The following is a 19891-nucleotide window of genomic DNA, read 5'->3' on the forward strand; positions in this document are numbered from 1 at the left end:
ATAGAACCCCTTCCTTAACATCTTTGCCTCTTCCGTATGCCCGTAAAACCCCAGCTAATACTCTAACCTGTCAAAGTACAAGCCTTTTGCCCCTGATCCCGGAGCTTCCCTCCCACCTCGGGAACCCGAGAATTACTGCTGCTGAAGCACCCCTTAACCGCCCTCATTTTGTTGCCACCATCCTGCCATCAGTAGCCACTACCTGCTCCAAAACAGTTGATAAGTGGATGTCGGCCCGCACATATGGAAGTATTTACAGTATTCCTGCATACACATTTCTTTGTTAGAATCCCAGAAGCTGCCCCCTTCCCCTGGTTGTGTCTTTGCTGCAACCCCCACCTGGGGACGGACCTGAAAGGGGTAATATAATATTGGAAGTCCGCTTTGTGTAAAAATCGTCTTGCTCAGCTTCACGAGCCCCATGCAGCCAGAGATCGGAATCCATTTCCCCCCATTTAGCCTTATGATCCCAGGCCAAGCGGGCCCTGAATTCCTCATCGTACTGGACTTAAGCGTATCCTCCCCCCATGATTTGGGCCTTCTGGAGTGCGGCCATGTACTTAAACATGGCCATTGTGTATCAACAAAGAGAGAGGTAGGGAGATTTCAAAGACACTCTCTTAGTCCCCGGTTAAATGTCAAACAACAAAAAAAGAGAGAGGTCTAAACTGGTCAAGCCCACGGCTACCAGAAACGTGGAGCAAAAAGATAAGCGAGATATTATTGATCACAGTCACTCTAGTTGAGTGGGATCACAGTCACTCTATTTGAGTAGGAAAGCCCTCACACACCGACCTAGTCAGTGTCATGCTTCATCATCGGGCCCCACCGAAGAGACCGAGTGTCTCTTCGGTGTGCTGCGACGCCAGAAAGACTGCGGAGCTGGTTGTGTGGGGAGGATGTGTTGTGAAGATTCTCAAATTAAAAGTGACTAACAGGGTATCAAAAAAACTTTAATAAGTGATCCCTAAGACACGTGTAAGTGGTATATGTGTCTGAATTTAATAGCCAAGGTTATTAGGATCTAGTTTAAATTCAGCTAAATACCACAAATTTGTTAAAATCAGTCAACATGTTTCTGCCTTCAATGTGGTATATATTCACCATGGCATTCTTCAGGACTATAACCCCGGCGGTATGGACACTCTAATAGTCCACCCTGACCTGGGGGCGTGAAAGTGAAAAGGAAAAGTGAAAAAAGTGCTTAAAAATGGGAGAGCAATTTGCTCAATCCAAAAAACCCCAAAATTAGGGGTGTATCAGCACTTTAAAAATGGGCGCTACTTGCACCATGGGTCTCGGGAGGGGGGTTGGAGCGCGATTGGCACATCGCCCTCAGCGTTCACAGCCCGCTTTTAAACCTGTTGCGACCCTCTAGACCGGACCCCGACGAGACCCATGGTGCAAGTAGCGCCCATTTTTAAAGTGCTGATACACCCCTAATTTTGGGGTTTTTTGGATTGAGCAAATTGCTCTCCCATTTTTAAGCACTTTTTTCAGGTCAGGGTGGACTATTAGAAACATGTTGACTGATTTTAACAAATTTGTGGTATTTAGCTGAATTTAAACTAGATCCTAATAACCTTGGCTATTAAATTCAGACACATATACCACTTACACGTGTCTTAGGGATCACTTATTAAAGTTTTTTTGATACCCTGTTAGTCACTTTTAATTTGAGAATCTTCACAACACATCCTCCCCACACAACCAGCTCCGCAGTCTTTCTGGCGTCGCAGCACACCGAAGAGACACTCGGTCTCTTCGGTGGGGCCCGATGATGAAGCATGACACTGACTAGGTCGGTGTGTGAGGGCTTTCCTACTCAAATAGAGTGACTGTGATCCCACTCAACTAGAGTGACTGTGATCAATAATATCTCGCTTATCTTTTTGCTCCACGTTTCTGGTAGCCGTGGGCTTGACCAGTTTAGACCTCTCTCTTTTTTTGTTGTTTGACTTAAACATGGCCACCCAGCGCTCCTGATATTTTTCGCAATAGACTCTGGCATAAATTAAAAATGCTGTGGTCCATATTCTCTATTGTGACAGGTACCTTTGGCCACTTCGCCAACTCATATTCTTCCTCTTTCGAACCCTCCTTGGAGTGCTCCTCTCTATGAAGAAGTTTAAGCATCTCCACATATTCCCCATTCCAAATATGCTCCTTCATGGCTAACATGAGATGAGCCTCCAATGGCTTAGTAATGCCCATGTAGGGCAATCTCTTTATCTTGATTTCTTTGCTTTCTGGACCATCTTTCTTTTCTCCTGTCTCTTCTGCCGTTTACCACCACCCCCCCCCCTCCCCCACCACCTGCCCTTGTGACAGTACCAACCTCCGTCTTACTCGCTCCACTTTCTTACCATGGGCACTGTCTTGTTCGTCGGTGCCAACATCAGCATCCATCATGTACTGCCCCCACATTTCAATTGTTCCTCCATGCCCTCCAAACAATCATGGTAACTCTCTCCTGCAGAAGGATGTCCGTCCCCCCAACCCCCAGATTGTCTCATGGCCGCACCAATAAAAATCCTCGCCATTCATGAGCCTCTCGTCCCTTTCATCCTAGTCCCTGCTCCTTTCTAGCATGGCTGCCACTGAAGCGGATGCAGGGCCCATCCCTGACACTAAGGTATCCCCTCTCACCTCTATAGGGTCCGGTACCCCTACCTCCATAGCTCTACTGCAGCTCTGCGTGACTGGAACCCCGAGTGGTCCTACTGCAGGGACCCACTTTTTCCCAAATAGGCATCCAGCTGTGCCACCCAATCCATACTTCCTCTCCTCACTTCCTCCTCCCAGTGGCCAAATATGTCAAGGCCCCCCCATTCTGCTCTCTGGACTAGGGCTCATCTGTACCTCTTTTGTACTCTGGACACTCATCTGCCATATGTGGTGTCTCATCAGGAGGCACAAACCTCACCGCCTGATGTTTACAAACAGGTTCTAATTCAGCCCTGAAACTGCCCTCATGGCCCCTCCCCAACCCTTCCTCCCACTGCCTCTGTCCTGGCGATTACATTCCCAATGCGGACTGCTCAGCTGACACCACTTGCTTTTTCTTTTGCTGACTCTCTCCCACGTCAGGGCGAGTGGGCGACTCAGCTGACGCCACATGCTTCTGCCCATTCCTGTTCCTACTGGCCCCATATACATGCGGTGTGCTCGGAAGGGCAGCTGTGCTTCCCTCCTTGGCGCCGGGTGTCTCTGCGGCCCTAGCCGCCACAACACTGATGCGCAGACCACAACCTCTTGCCGCTGCTGCACCCCACCCACCAAACACCTTAGATGTGGGCGGGCCTACTAGAGCCGAGGCTCAGCCCACGCCAGACGGGCCTGCTCCCTTCTTAGCTGTACTCCTAGTGACTGCTCTCCTGGACACAGAGCGGCTCCTCCCACTTACCCCTGCTGCCTCACACACCGCTGCCTGCCACTTTTGCAGCAGTGAGCATGCTACCACCGTCGCAGTCACACCGACGATGCCTGCCCTGCTGGGCGGGCCACCGACACTCCGGTCTCCCCTCTAACCACGAGGTCAAGCCTCCTGAAGAAGCTGCATCGCTTCTGCAACTTGCGCATCAAACAACATTGCTCCAAGAACAGTAAGGCGATTCCTATATGTTCATAAAGCTCTCACTTAGAGTGAAAAACACCCAAGACAAGAATATTGCCTCAGATATCTCCCTGTGACCAGCCACCAGGTCACCTGAACCTAAGATGGTGGTAGGGAGCCCGATTTAACTCCCTATATAGTGATGGGCCATACTGGGCTACACATATAGCCCAATACAAAATGGCAGTTCTAGGACTGCACCGCCCTCCCAATCTGCCCGATGGGAAAACCTCTTGGCGGTTGGCTGCCCTCCTAATCCTCCATGCAAGAGAGACTGCACTGCATTACTGGTTTACAAGCACAGCTGAGCTAACAAGGCTAAAGAAGAGGCCTCTGCACCTAAACAGCCCTCAAACAGCCAGTGACAGAAGAATACATGGGAGTAAACAATTAATCCAATCCCACGGTTTGCTAGAAAAGTGAAAGTTCGGGGATTGTGATAGAAATGACACTAATAACTTGCACAACCTAAAATTAACAAAATGGACAGCTCTAGCAGAGCCAATGATTTACAACCACTTCAACAGTAAATTCCCCAGACATTGCAAAACACCTAGGGGATCCACAGGTGGTAGGTAAGGTATCTGACACAGAAACAGTGAGTAATTTGTCCAAGATCACACATTTCAGTCACATTGAGACAGCAATCCATAGTCTGCAAATTAGCCATTGTACTATTTCCCCACTTCTCCCTCTTTTCTAGGGTTTAGCAATCATTAGTGCAGCAATTGCAGTGATGGGTCCCAGGTTTGAGAGTAGCTCACTGCACCTACACATGACTGTATTTTATTACCCTACCATAAGGCTGCTAAGGCTATGTCCTTGTTAGCACCAGGTACCTTTTATTGTAGAAGATACCACAGGGGTAAAGGATGAAGAAAAGTTATGGCGATCTCTCTTCGGACTTCCATTAATTACTGTTTATGAATAAATCACTGATGCAGATCTCTCGACCCCATTGCTTAATGGCTTTGCTACATCCAGTTCCGACCAATGTTATGGTCTTTATTGCTTTTAAACGAGACTCTGTTCCTAAATTTTCACCTGGAGAAAAACTACCCAAGTACCCTTTATCCTGGAGACTGCTAACGGTATTTTTAGCACCGTGCAAATATCACCCCTATTTATGTCCTGAAAAGTTGACTAGTATGCAAGCATACATTAACTCTTTGGGTAAAGGGGTATGCTATTATGTCAGGCTCTTATGGGACAATTAGTACTTTCTTATTAGAAAATCATTTTAAGCAAGTGAATCAAGTCTTGCGCTGGACTAACTAATTTAACTAATGGAATTACGTAACTACACCAAGCGCCTCTCAAAGCGGCATTACATGAAGGAGCTATGCTAGCTAATTACACAGCAAAGTAATCATTTCTCTGCAGTCCTAATCTTGGTACCTTGAGGAGCATTTGGAAACTAGTATACATTATCCATAAAGCAGTTTACAGAAGCCACCCACACATCCTCCTTCCAAAAGTGACCATCGCAGGTGGTCAGAATCTTTCTTTGAAATGCCACTATTAAAAAATACATTGCACCTGATTTAGAGTCTGGCTGATGGGTTACTCAGTCACAAACATAATGCATATTCTATCCGCTTATTACAAGTTCATTATGTCCTATGGTATTTGTAAGTCTTGTAGGGACTGTTGCAAACAAATGTCTGTAACAGATCCCCACAAGCTGTTTCTCTGATATTTGGGTTCAGGCCACAACTCCAAGTCGTGCAAGATATGTGCCCTGATGCAACAAAAGGCGAAACCGGAACGCTCCTTCAGGCTGTTCATCTCAAGACCTCACAGTCAAGAACATGGACTTGTTCCCTTTCTCTGGACTGTTCCTGTGAAAAGTCATCATCACGGCCCAAATCTTCAGGTAAGTCAAAGGCTACAAGGAAATACAAGAAGTGAGAGCGGGCCTCATATCATCCTCACCACTCTCCTTCAGAAAAGCTGCGCAGACGTCAAGGTTCTCCACCTTCTTGCTTCTAATCCCCATCTTGAAATTCCAGGTGTGTCTGCAACGCCACAACAGATTATTGCATTTAGGGAGGGCATGCTCCGCAATTTTGCCACCCTGCTGGCTCCCACTGGCGGGCCTTAGGGCCCATTGGATACGCTGGTGCCTCCAGTTGAGTTAGTCAAGTCAAGTCAAGTCAAATAATTTATATAGCGCGCTACATACCCAGAGGGTCTCAAGGCGCTTGAGGAAGGGTGGGGAATTACTTGTCGAATATCCAGGTTTTAAGTTGCTTTCTGAAGGCTAGGTGGTTTTGAGTGAGGCGGAGGTGAATGGGAAGGGAGTTCCAGGTTTTAGCCGCCAGGTAGGAGAAGGATCTTCCTCCCATGGTGGTTTTATTGATGCGTGGAACAGCAGCAAGGGCTTGGTAGAGGGTGGGAGGGGGTGTAGAAGGAAAGTCGCGTGTTGAGGCAATCAGGTCCAAGTTCGTAAAGTGCTTTGTGTGCGTGGGTGAGGAGGCGGAATGTTATCCTCTTATTGACAGGGAGCCAGTGGAGGTCTTTCAGGTGACCAGAAATGTGGTCTTTACGCGGGATGTCTAGTATGAGTCTGGCTGAAGCGTTTTGGATGTGATGGAGTTTTTTCTGAAGTTTTGCGGGGGTACCGGCGTACAGGGTGTTTCCGTAGTCCAGGCGACTTGTAACCAGTGCGTGGGTGACCGTTTTTCTAGTTTCGGTGGGGATCCAGCAAAATGTTTTTTTGAGCATGCGAAGAATGTTGACGCAAGATGATGAAACGGCGTTATCTTGTCTGGTCATCGAGAGTGAGGAGTCCAGGAAGACGCCCAGGTTCCGTGCGTGGTCCGTTGGGATGGGTGCTTTTCCTAGGGCCGCTGGCCACCAAGAGTCGTCCCAGGCAGAAGGGGAAGTACCTAAGATGAGGACTTCTGTTTTGTCTGAATTCAGTTTAAGACGGCTGTGCTTCATCCACTCTGCTACTTCTTTCATTCCTTCATGTAGGTTGGTTTTGGCGGTGTTAGGGTCTTTGGTGAGTGAGAGGATCAGTTGAGTGTCATCGGCGTAGGAGATGATGTTGAGGTTGTGTTGGCGTGCGATAGTCGCGAGGGGGCTCATGTATACGTTGAAGAGGGTGGGGCTAAGAGAGGATCCTTGTGGCACGCCGCAAATGACTTCGGTGGCTTCTGACTTGAACGGTGTGAGGCGGACTCTCTGAGTTCTTCCGGCAAGGAACTAGGTGATCCAGTCCAGTGCTATTCCTTGGATTCCGATGTTGTTGAGGCGTTGTATAAGGGTGCTGTGGCAGACTGTGTCGAAGGCTGCAGAGAGGTCGAGGAGGATGAGGGCGACTGTGTCTCCGTTGTCCAGTAGTGTTCGAATGTCATCTGTTGCTGCAATAAGGGCGGTCTCAGTGCTGTGTTTGGCTCGGAAGCCGGACTGTGAGGAGTCGAGGGATTTGTTGGTTTCGAGGAAGGCGGCGAGCTGGTTGTTGACGGCTTTCTCGATGACTTTGGCCGGGAATGGTAGGAGCGAGATGGGGCGGTAGTTTTTGAGTTCGGTGGGGTCAGCTGTGGGTTTTTTCAGGAGGGCGCTGAGTTCGGCGTGTTTCCAGCTTTCCGGGAAGGTGGCGGAGTTGAAGGAGGAGTTGATGATGTCTCGGAGGTGTGGTGCTATGAAGGAGTCTGCTTTGTTGAAGATGTGGTGAGGACATGGGTCTGTGGGGGATCCTGAGTGGATGGAGTTCATCAGGCGGATGGTGTCCTCAGTGGAGATTGGGTTCCAGTCATAAAGGATGTTCAAGGGGGGTGAAGGTTCGGCAGAAGGTTGGGTGGGTTGGTCTCCGGGTTGGTTGTCGAAGCTGTTGTGGATGTTTGCGATTTTGTCGTGGAAGAACAAAGCTAAGGAGTCGCAAAGGGTTTGAGAGGGAGTGATGTCGTTGGAGTTGGCAGTGGGGTTGGTACACTCTTTGACGATGTTGAATAATTCCTTGCTGTTGTGGGCGTTGTTGTTTAGTCTGTCTTTGAATGCGGCTTTCTTGGCTGTCCGGATCAGTTGGTGGTGTATACGGGTGGCGTTTTTGAAGGCGTCCTTGGTGCTAGTGTTTGGGTCTTTTTTCCAGGCCTTCTCAAGGGAGCGACAGAGTTTCTTGGATTTCTTAAGATCATCGTTGAACCAGGGGGCGTTTTTGCTGCCTAGTTTGATTTGACGTTTTTTCAAGGGTGCTAGGTTGTCGGCGCTGTTGGTAAGCCATTGTGTGAGGTTAATGGCTGCTTGGTTAGGGTTCGATGAATAGGCAGGGGGGTTTTGAAGAAGCGATGTGGAGATCTGGTCGATGGTGGTTTTGTTCCAGTTTCTTCGCAGAGTAGGTTGAGGGTGATTGTGGGTAGTGGTCTTTTTGTAGACAAAGTGAACGCAGCTGTGGTCCGTCCAATGGAGAGCTGTGGTGTGACTGAAGGAGATGTGTTTGCTGGAGGTGAAGATAGAGTCGAGTGTGTGTCCTGCGTGGTGGGTGGGGGTGTTTACTAGTTGTTTGAGTCCGAGGTTGGCGAGATTGTCCAGAAGGGTGGTGGTGTTGCTGTCGTTGTTCTTTCCCAGGTGAAAATTGAGGTCCCCAGTAGAATGTAGTCCTCGGAGGGGAGGGCATGTGGGGTGATGAAGTCAGTGATGTCTTCACTGAATTGTGCACGGGGTCCTGGTGGCCTGTAGAGGAGTGTGCCTCTGAGTGTGGTCTTGGGGTTGGTGTGGATCTGGAAGTGAAGGTGTTCGGCGGCTGCGAGGTGATCGTCGGAGCTGGTCGTGATGCGGATGGTGTTCTTATGGACGATGGCGATGCCTCCTCCTGTTTGGTTGGTGCGGTCTTTTCGGATGATCTTGTAGCCGTCCGGGATGGCTATTGTGATGTCTGGAGCTGAAGAGGCGTTCATCCATGTTTCTGTTAGGAAGGCGACGTCTGGAGAGATGGTGTCTAGTAGATTCCAAAGGTCGATGGCGTGTCTGTGGACCGAGCGGGTGTTGAGCAGGATGCATTTTAGGTGGTTAGTGTCGGATCTCTGTTTGGTGTTTGAGGAATTGGTGTGGGTCTTGGTGCAGTCAAACTTGCAGGAGTGGCATGTGAAGGGTCCATGGGTGTGTCCCGATGAAGCTTGGGCACAGTTAGGGAGTATGCCCGGGTTAAGTGCTAGGAGGGTGGATGAGTCGTATGTAATGCGGGTGGGCTGGGCATTGCGGGGACCAGGGGGTCCGGCGCTGGGAGCGGTCCAGGCGCGGACGGGCGTAGACGGGCTTACCTTTGGCGCACCTTCGGCGTGGCCGCAGCGCGTGGCCGCTGCGCGTTGAGGCATCTGTCATAAATGGATAGTGGAGGGGGCGGAGCGTGGGAGGGGCAGCTGGGAGGCGTTAGCGGGGAGGGTAGGCGGGCCAGGGGAATGCACAACAAACAAAATGGAGAATGGAAAGTGAAACGGGGGCAGAGTTCAATAATCACAAAGCTCAATTAAATACCAGTAATGCACAAAGTCAAGCCAGCACGCTATACAAAATATGCAATCGGCAGCAGCTACAATCATACAAAGTCGCGCTAAAATGCAGAGCAGAAGGCGAGGCTCGGCGCTATAATATGGTCAAAGCGCTAGGTTTAAAAGCTACGATACCGGACTCAGCACACCAGTGCGGTTCAGCTGAGGAGCTTCACACGAGGATCACGACCAAGTCTGAGGCCAGGGAGCGTGGGGGGAGCGACCGCTTTGGATGAGATCCAGGCGGTCACAACTTCGACGAGGAGGTGAGCTCTCTATTCGTGGGTGGGAGGGGCAGCTGGGGGGCGGTAGCGGGGAGGGTAGGCGGGCCAGGGGAATGCACAACAAACAAAATGGAGAATGGAAAGTGAAACGGGGGCAGAGTTAAATAATCACAAAGCTCAATTAAATACCAGTAATGCACAAAGTCAAGCCATCCTGCACCGTTGATACTGGCACAGATGCATGAGGAGGACATCAATCCCATTGTTCTGTCCGAATTTGAACCAAAGCCATCTCGACCAAAGCTGTGCTAGAACTTAGTTCCTACGCGCCCAGGCCCCATAAACTCTGCAATAAGACAGTATAATTGTCTAGGAGACCCACCCCCCTTCTCCTACAGCTGTTCAGATCTGACCAGATCCAACCAACTTTTGGTGACCATGGTGATGGTGAGGATGAATTCTACCCAAAATAAAATGATGGCAGTTTTTATATTTATCTACAAGAACACTTTCCATGACACAGGGCAGCTCCCTCCACTGATAACGCCCCTCCGCCACTCACCCCAGCCCCTGCCGTCACCCCTCCCCGAGGAGTCTGCTTAGTTTGCTATGATTATTAGACGAGCAGCCAAAGTTATAGATTACCGCAGACCCACCACCAGGGAAGATACTGCTTTGGTATCTTGTCCAAAGGTGATGAATCTGCAGTTATAAATATCCATCAGAAGAATAAATTATTTATCTTAGGTAAAATTCATACTGGTGAATACTGCATCTAACTGTTGAATCCTCATCGCCTTCCCCATTCTCTGAAATTGACTTTTCAATTTAAAAAGGTCCCAAATTAGATCATTTTTTTGCCAAAATGGAGTCATGTTTCAACAATATCAGTCTGGTCCATTACTTCGCCGACTGCTCTCTAATCTCTTCCTCTTCAAAACATATAGGCATAGATGCATCAAGCGAATCTGCGATCGCAATCGCTGCGAAACAGCGATCGCAAATTCCACTTCCGCAATGCATCAAGTGGAAAAGCAACAATTTGCGAATTCGCAAAACAAAGAATCGCTAAACCCGTAGAAACCCCCACTGTGATTCCTTAAAAGCGATTCTCCACATAGTCAAATAGCGAATTAGCAAACAAATTGCTATCCACATGCATCAGCAATCGCAAATAGCAAAAACACCATAATTCGCAAAATACGAGTCGCAATTTAAGGAGAAGCTAAACCAGGTGGTAACCATGAAATCAAAGTGGCAAAAAAACATTTTGGGGAAAAAACAAACCGGTGTTGGCTAAATCAAACACACTTAAGGACACTCATTAGGAGCATGAGGAAAGTCACAATGGCAGATCTATACATCGTGGCATGCGTCTGAGGCTCCAGGCTGCAGCCCAGAACAGACGTAGGATCCATGAACGCATCTTCCGGCTGCGGATTACACTACTGGGACAGACTGAAGATGAGATCTACTCCAAATACAGGCTCAATGGGGCAATGATCCTGAAGCTCATCAGAGACCTTGAGCCCCTGATGCAGCACCCAACACGGAGGACCAATGCCGTGCCCCCCCATGTCCAGGTCCTGTGCTGCCTGCACCTCCTGGCCTCCGGCAGCTTCCAGGGTATAGTCGCAGTTGCAGGGGGTGTATCCCATGGTACACTTTCATGATGCCTACAGAGTTTCCTGGACGCCATGCTGAGTCGAATCCATCTCCACATCACCTTCCCAACAGGACTTAATGCAAACTAAACAGGGCTTCTATCAAACCGCCCATTTCCCCCATGTAATTGGCTGCATCGACTGCACCCACATACACATCTGTCCTCCCGCAGAGACCAAATACATGTACCTGAACCGCAAGTCATATCACTCCCTCAACAATCAGGTGGTCTGCAATGGGAAGACCATCATTACAGATATTGTGGCACAATAACCAGGGAGCACACATGATTCATGTATCTTCCGGCACAGCGGCATACACACCCGCTTGGTCAGGGGTGAATTTGGTGAGGGATGTCTCCTAGGTAAGTACACATGCCCACATACAGTATGTTAAGACCATGTTGCCGCGCATAACCGGCACTGACCCTCTGCTCCTACCTTCAGGTGACAGCGCCTACGCCCTCCGTGAATACCTCCTCACCCCATTCCTCAACCCAGCAACACCACAGGAACGGAGGTACAATGGTGCGCATATACACACCAGAAATGTGATTGAGCGAACATTTGGCATTTTAAAGAGCAGATTCCGCATCCTCCAAAAGACTGGCGGGGCCCTCAAATACCGGCCCGAGATCTGCTGCCGCATCATGGCCGTGTGCGCCATGCTGCACAATATTGCCACCAAACGGAGGATACCTGTTGAGGTGTCTGGTAGTGAGTCGGAGGGGGGCGACCTGCCACCTGCACATGTGCATCATGCACACGGGTAGAATCCTGCTGAAGGTCACAGGCGCTGCGCGTACATGACACAGAACTATTTCTAGTGCATCCATACCCCTCACACAACACTGCACTCATGCAAGCCACATCAATGATTGACATGAGGAAGATTTGTTGTCAAAATAAAGCTTTTGTTTATTTCACAAGGTCTCAATGTGATTCCATCGGAAACAAATAAGGGTACAGCTTTTAAACATCCAAGGTCATGTAACCTGAGCTGGCGTGCATGGTTGCCTCACCACGGCACAGCCTGAAATGTAATGCAACTAGCTCCTCCTGCCGCACGCACCCTGTCGCCTCTCAACCTCCACGTTAGGCTGGTTCTGTCTGGATGCAGTATTGGGCCGGGCACTGCACCCCCTGTCTGTTTGCACCGGCACAGACAGGCTGCTGAGGCTAAATGCCCCTTCGGTGGCATCACCCCCCCCTTGCATTGCTATGGTCTGCCGCCTGTTGGTGCTCCACAGCGTTGGTGACCTGCTCCAGGGCCCTTGCTACGTCAGCACAGCATTGGACCATCTGGATTTGCATGGCCAATGTTCTTCGCGAGAGTTGGGATGTGGCGTTCCAGATCAGGTGATTGGAACGGGTGTAGGCTGACAGCCGTGTGAGCAGCTGCCTGTGGCGTCTGCGGGTGACGTCCTGCTGCGCTACCATCAGCTGGTTGCTCTCCTTCACCGCCGTGGCCAGTTCCTGCACACTCTCTGCGAGGAGACTGATGTTGCGTGCTGTTTTGTATAGCTACAGCTGCATTGCTGCCATGTGCTGTGCCTGTTTGCGGTACACACGCAGCATCTGAGCCTCAATGTCCAGGCCCACGATGTGTGCGTGTTGCTCCATGGCTGCTGTGGTGGGCACGGAGCGCTGCTGCCTTGACCTGCTGCTGGCGTGGGCCCGCACACTTGCTGTGATTCGCGTCTGCCTCCTGGGTGGGAGTGGGGTCTGCTCCACTGCCATATGTGCTGAGACGTGATGTTGTGCTCCGCCTGTAGCTGCAGGGGTGGTCCTGGGTCTCGGTGCAGGTGCAGGCTGCCTCTCCCCCTCTGTCTCTTCAGGTGTCTCTGCGATGTGGAGAATGTCACTGTCGGACGTATCAGTATCCGCAGCACCTGTAATGTGGATGAGTGCATGATTACTGATATGATTCAGGCACCTGGGATGTTGCAACATGCATGCAGGCTCACTATTGGTTAATCTCCAAAAAATAGAGAGTTTCCCAAAGACCAGAAAGGACTGGGTATCAAGTATTTATCAAAAGGGAATCCTTTCTGTGTATTAATCTTTCCTTTGGTGACCAAAAGGCCTACACATACAAATCATTACCAGTTTTATAATTGTGGTATTGACAGAAATATTTCAATAGATAATCGTACTCCACACTAGAAAATCATTTTTTTACTCTCAAAAGTTTATTATGCAGAAACATTTATGTTAAAAGCCATTATTTTAAAATTGCAGACAATTAATGTTATAATTTGGGTGCTCTGGTACAATCTTCGATACTATCTAACAATTCTGAGTTACGGTATCTACCTCAGAGTCACTCCCCATTAAAAAAAGATCATGCATTTTATTGCTCACAAAATAAATACGAAATACATATACAACATATACATTTAAGAGTCCCACTGTCGACGCGTTTCGGTGCGTAGGTTATAATTATGGCACCTTCCTCAGGACGGACGAGTTTAAAACCACAAGATAATTTTACTTCTTTCTAAAAAAGAGAATACATATGATTAATATACTGTTCCTACAGAGAGTTTATTCTAGTTGTGGATAGGTCTATTCAAGTTTACTTCTTGTGTGTTAGCTACCCTTACTTGAAGTATAGGGATTAAGGTCCTTCTATTGATTTCCAGGACAGCTGTATCTCCTTGTGTAGTTGCGGATAGGTTCTTTCACTATGAGGTCTTTTTGAATCATTGACTTCTATAATGAAAAGAGCATGGAATTATATACCATACTACAGAAGCTTATGGCCTATTTTTACATTTATCAAGGGCCACTTACTCATAGGGTTCTTATTGACATATGATTAAATGATGTCTATCGAGCAGGTACATGGTTACAAAAAAAAAAAACTTTTATTTTTACATTCACAAAGGAGAAGTGGGACTCCTTCCCCTGTTACCAACCCAATTTAGGAGCCAGAAACTTTTGAATGTTTTGCGACTGGATTACCATTACAAAACTTGAATGCATCCCTCAACGAATCGCTATTTGTAAGGAACGCCTAAACACGCCTCTTCCAAATAACGATTTGGTATGCATTTATAAGCCCATTTTGGGATTTGTTAATGTTGTTACCGAATAGCAAAATGAGTTCAGTAACTAACAGCTAGCTATTTTGCAGTGGCAAATAGTTTGATTTTGCAACAGCAAAATGGCTTCGTACATTTACAATTGCATTCTTTACAAACGTACAACAGTTCTTCAGTACAACAGAAGATGGCAGCATTCCTTTAAAAATCGGCCTTTAATTGAATTGCGTTTAGGAGTTAAAAAAAACGAAAAACGCAGATGATGATGTTTCACTGATCTTTGGATCTTAAAATATCCGAAGCTGCAATACATGTTTCGAGGGCATAAACAACATTTTCCAAATAATACGACAGCACCATTAAAAAAAAAACATACGTACTCTTTATTATATTAAACACCAACTAAGCTGTTGTTTCCAAATACTCATGTTTGTGAACAACTCTACAGTACAAGGAGTACTGTAGAGTTGATCAGTAATTATCTATTACTTCTGTATGACATGAACCCGAGTGTCATGTGCTACTGTAACAGGGAGCAGTGCCAGAAGGCCTAAGTCTTCTGTGGCTTTGTGCTATTTACTGGGGTTCTAAACCAGGTTTATTCATTGGCCTCCATTGTTCATCCTTCCATCCCGTACTAGCAGCAGCCCCGCTGAGTGGAGACTTAAAGAAGAGCAAAATGCATAGAAGTACACCATAGGTCTAAAGACACAGGAAACAATGACGTCTAACTCAACTGGTTAGAGGAATAGGTCAGATTATTAACTGAGTAAACAAGTTACATTGCAATGCAAGTCAGAGTACCAACAAAACTCTCATTGTACCACTCTCTTTGGTATGTTTTTAACTTCTATTCTAAATATCGCCTCTTTTTAACTTAGACTCTTCTTAGTCCACTAACACTACCTTACCTGATTTGTTTTATGAATGCATGTAAAATAAATTGAACTCCAGGGGAGTTTATTATCACAGTTACGACTGGAGACTCCGCTGTAAGCTGTTTTGCTATCAGGAAAAGGATTAATATACTCAGTCGTGAGATTTTAATGTCTTATAATATTGGGTGAACACGAATGATCTATCTGTCCCTCTGGGAAGATACAACTAAATATACGGTTGTGGGTCCAAACAGGTTCTTATCCACCTGCCTCCTCTATAAAACCTTTATAAATAAATTGGTTTTTTATACAAGTCTTATTTTACACTCTAATTATACTTTATTTACAGTCCACTGTAGGCTTAGCTGGCCTTACTGAGATTCGAACTCGTGGCCTGCAGATTTCCCGGTTGACTCATTGTGCAATCCTATCAGCTAATGGTGTACTGTTGCATTATTTTGGCCCTTCCAAAAGTACAGTTAAAAATGGTAATAATATTGACAATAGCACTAGATCCGAATCTCTTGATGGAATGTCAGGCTAATATGGCGTCGTGCTGTGTGTACCCGTTCTCTGTAAGTCTGAGCTGGTGCTGAGTGAATGATGGTGTGTGTGGGTGGAGTGGAAGCTAGGAGATGGGGACAGTCGAAGGGAAAGTGGAAGTTTAACAGGACCTAAATGTTGTGACTGTAACCTAAGAATCTAACATCGAGCAAAGAACGTTCCTCCTCCCTGACTGGCTGCAGACTCTTGCATGAAAACCCTGCACTCTTACTTCAACATTTTGACAACAGGTTCTTAGAGGACCTGCCTAAAAATACAGCAATACTCTGGTGGTAGTTGGGAGCCATTTCTGACCGAGGAGGAGGGCTTTTGTTCGAAGGAAGACGGCCCTGTGGCCATGGAGGACTAGTGTGCGGCCACCACCATGTGGTGTCAGCACTTGTGCTGGGCAGGAGAAGCCCAGTTAGGAGCCTGGGCAAGATTCTGGCGAAGACAATGAGACAGCTAAGGAGAGGTATAAACTGAGGGGATGTGTCCCAGTGAATAGTTTTAAGCTTTAGGACAGTGCTACAGAGACAATATTATAAGGAAAGCGCTGTGGAGACAGAGGGAAGAGGAAGGAAATCTCCTTTTCAGTAAGCATAACTCTGAAATGACTCCTGGAGCTTCAGGCAGGCAGTAATATGTTCAACAGTGACACAAAGAGAGGCGTAGGTGAGTGTGCAGTATGAATTCTCAGTTAGGTTGACTGTGACACAGGCTATGCCATGCCTATGGAGTGCCAGTGTGCATTCAGCATATTTGATGATACACAGTGCAAAGTGACCAGAGGAGATGACAAAGCTTCTACTAGCACTGTGGGTAAGGCGCTGGACAACAGTCTTGGCAGAATGCGCAGCACAAGGGAAAGGGGAACTTTCCTCTCTGGTGTGAGTCGGTAGAGGGAAGAAGAGGGTGTGGTGTTTAGCTGCATAGTAGAGCAACTGTCTAGGGAGAGAGCGTGATCAATGTCTTGGATTCTAGACCTTGGTGTCGGAGAGGAGGAGCTTACTATGTAGACTTTAACATCATAAAGGAGGGTAGCAAGCTGATGTTTGAGCGACGCATGTCTGGAGGTGTTGAAGAAAGACTACCAAAGGTCTTCTGGTTAACACAGAAAAAACACTAGGACTAGCTCCCAAATATAAATGAGACTGTGTTGCTCAAGGCTATACTGTGTCCTGAAGTCATGGGAAGTTGAAACCTCGGCAGGCTGGCTTTTTATTACGATATTAAGATATGACATTCAGTTAATTAATCTGCAGTGTTATTTGGCGGTCATGACGTTTGCATTCTATGTACTTCTGTTAAGAAATGTGTCCTATTTCTCACTAGCTGCAAGGTTCATTAGGTTGGGGAACAGTTTGGTTGGCAATTTTTTGCTTATTGACATGTGCCATATGGTGGTTTGCCAATGGTTTACTACCGGCACTACCAGTATTTTAATGTCCCACCTGGTACAAAAATAAGCAAAATCATTCAAACTGAAATTTTTAGCTCTTATCTGTACATATTTTGAAGAGCAGATATACATAGAAAGCACCTTTAAATGTCTTCAAGTGCTGTGTCAACGATTCCAGACTAATAATTGAAGTAAGCAAAGGCAGAAAAGTCATGTTACAAATGAGTACATATGATTTCGTTTAAAGTCCTCTTTAGTGTCATGTCCGGACCTTTGCAGACATTAAAACAACATGAAATAGCCGGTATTGTCCTCTTGGAAAGGTGGCAAGTCTAGCCATTTACATTTTATTGGGAATTCATGTGGCAGAGTAGCACGTTTCCATGTAAGTTGACTTCTGTTGTTTGGGAACTAATGGTGCTGGTGTGCTGAATGCTTGTATTTCAAGACAAGGTGGAAAGTTTAAATTACCCACCTGTAGGTTGTTTGTAGAGTCCAGTCGGGGCATTTTTTCTCAATTCCATATGGAATCTAATTAGCAGTTTGGCTAAGAGAGTGGAATACCCATATGCGTGTTGTGTAGATATGTGCTTGTTGTGCATGGCAAGAGATACAAGTGAAGTGAACGTGTGTGTTGGTGCAACATGTGTAAAGAGCAATACCTTGTTTCTAGAGATTTATGGGGGGGTACTCCATGATATGCGAAGTTGAGGAAGAGTAATACCCTGTCGCTTGAGGGTGTTTAAGAGAATACTCCGTAGTGCGCAAAGTTGGTGACGTGTAGTACCCTGACGTGAGAAGTTGCATGGGAGAGTACACTGCAGTATGCTATGTAAGGAAAGAGTTGTACCGTACTATAAGAAGTTGCAAGGGCAAGTACCCCATGGCGGTAACGTAGGAGAAGGGAAGTACCATGTTGTGAGCGGTTGCAAGGGAAAGTACACCATGGATTGAAAATGTGGGGACGTGTAGTACCCTGTGATGATAGTCACTAGTTTTGCCTGAGTGTGAGCTGGTGCCAGTCAGCTTTCTGTACAAATGAGAAGGGTTGTCTGGTGTGCTGTACAGGAGGTGTAGTATGTTTGTGTTTGCTTTGTGGTGTGTTGTATTCAGTTAGCATGCAGTGGAGTTGGTCACTGTTGTATTTGAATTGTAGTGTTTGATGTAGCTCTAGTGTAGATGCGTACTTCTTTTTTTTTTTTTTTTACTGCCGACGCGGTCCAGAGTAAATGGTTGTATTACTGGACTGCTGTGTTGGGGCAATCATTTTGTTAGTATGCATTTATTGGAGGCTGTCATCATGTTGATCAGAGGACATCCTGACGTTTTCTAGTGCAGTTTCTAGAGAGCATTGTTCTGGGTGCAGATTAAGTACTTTCTTCAGCCTGGGTCTTGGTCATATTCCATTGTGTGTGAGTGTTGGGGGGCTGTGTATGTTGCGTTTGGAAGATGGAGAAGGTGTGAGAGTTTTTTTGTGCTATGTAGTTTATTAATGTGATGTGGATGCCTGAAGACATTATGTATAAGTGTAATTGTGATGATAGGTTTTGTGTTGGAGTCTGGAAATTACATTTTGAGTTGAAGTGATATATGGGTAAACTATCCTCTGTGTATGCATGCTATATGGTGGTATTAGGAGTGTGGAGGCTTATGGTGGTAAGGTCTCCTGTCCGAGGAGGTTGCAAGACTTGCACGTTTGTGCGAGTTGTGTAGTGGTAGTCACAACTTAGTTGTTGTCTTGTTTATTTATATGGCATGAATTGAGGGACGCCTTATGTCTTCACTTGTCTCAACGTTTCTGTGACTGCTGTTTGTTGTCTTTGTGTGTATGTGTAGGTGAGTATAACATAGACTTGTTAAAGATTGCATGATTGTCCCTGTACTGTATGTGCAAGGGAATAGCTGTTCCTTTTTTATATTTGTAACAAAGGGAGGAGTATTGGCCGTTTAACGTTTAAAAATGCTAGAATGGTGACCATATTACATGCATCACAGGGCTCGTGTGCTGATGACGACTGGGGGCCGTCATGAACCCGCCCACTTTGAAAAACGCTGCACAGGCGCAGAATCGCGGCCACACCCAAGATTTAAAAAAAACAACTTAAAGACAGTATACTTCTTCACAGGAAGCCGGTTCAGCTGACGTAAATGTACTGACACAGAATTTACTTTCTTTAATTAAAGATCGCTCCACTATTGACTGTCATTACAAGATCGGTGAAGAAACCCAAAGATATGATTATTCCAGCATGTGAACTCTTCAGTCCCCCGAGGAGTATGTTGCAGCTTCACTGGAATCATTAAAGACCTGTAATTCACGGTGTAGAACCGATAAAAGGAACTGCCTCCTATCTGGACTGCAGGGTCCTCAATACCCTGGTAGTGGGCATATTGGGTGTGAATCAGATATAAAAAAAAGGATGCATCCTTTATCATGCCTGCAAGATAACTTGGTCATATTGGTCTGGACAGCTAGTGTGACTGGGTGTTGGGCGTGATGGAGTGCTGTTCTCCATTCCATTGTGTGTGAGTGTTGGGGGGCTGTGTATGTTGCGTTTGGAAGATGGAGAAGGTGTGAGAGTTTTTTTGTGCTATGTAGTTTATTAATGTGATGTGGATGCCTGAAGACATTATGTATAAGTGTAATTGTGATGATAGGTTTTGTGTTGGAGTCTGGAAATTACATTTTGAGTTGAAGTGATATATGGGTAAACTATCCTCTGTGTATGCATGCTATATGGTGGTATTAGGAGTGTGCAGGCTTATGGTGGTAAGGTCTCCTGTCCGAGGAGGTTGCAAGACTTGCACGTTTGTGCGAGTTGTGTAGTGGTAGTCACAACTTAGTTGTTGTCTTGTTTATTTATATGGCATGAATTGAGGGACGCCTTATGTCTTCACTTGTCTCAACGTTTCTGTGACTGCTGTTTGTTGTCTTTGTGTGTATGTGTAGGTGAGTATAACATAGACTTGTTAAAGATTGCATGATTGTCCCTGTACTGTATGTGCAAGGGAATAGCTGTTCCTT

The 19891-nt window shown here is 46.7% G+C and overlaps 1 protein-coding gene across 3 annotated transcripts in view; it reads left to right on the plus strand.

The window, feature by feature from the left end:
• Window positions 1–19891, plus strand: part of ATG10 (autophagy related 10) — a 643404-nt gene that overhangs the window by 601069 nt on the left and 22444 nt on the right. The gene's annotated exons all lie outside the window — the stretch shown is intronic.

This window comes from Lissotriton vulgaris, chromosome 3_1 (genome assembly GCF_964263255.1).
Source record: "Lissotriton vulgaris chromosome 3_1, aLisVul1.2, whole genome shotgun sequence".
NCBI classification, from domain to species: Eukaryota; Metazoa; Chordata; class Amphibia; order Caudata; family Salamandridae; genus Lissotriton; species Lissotriton vulgaris.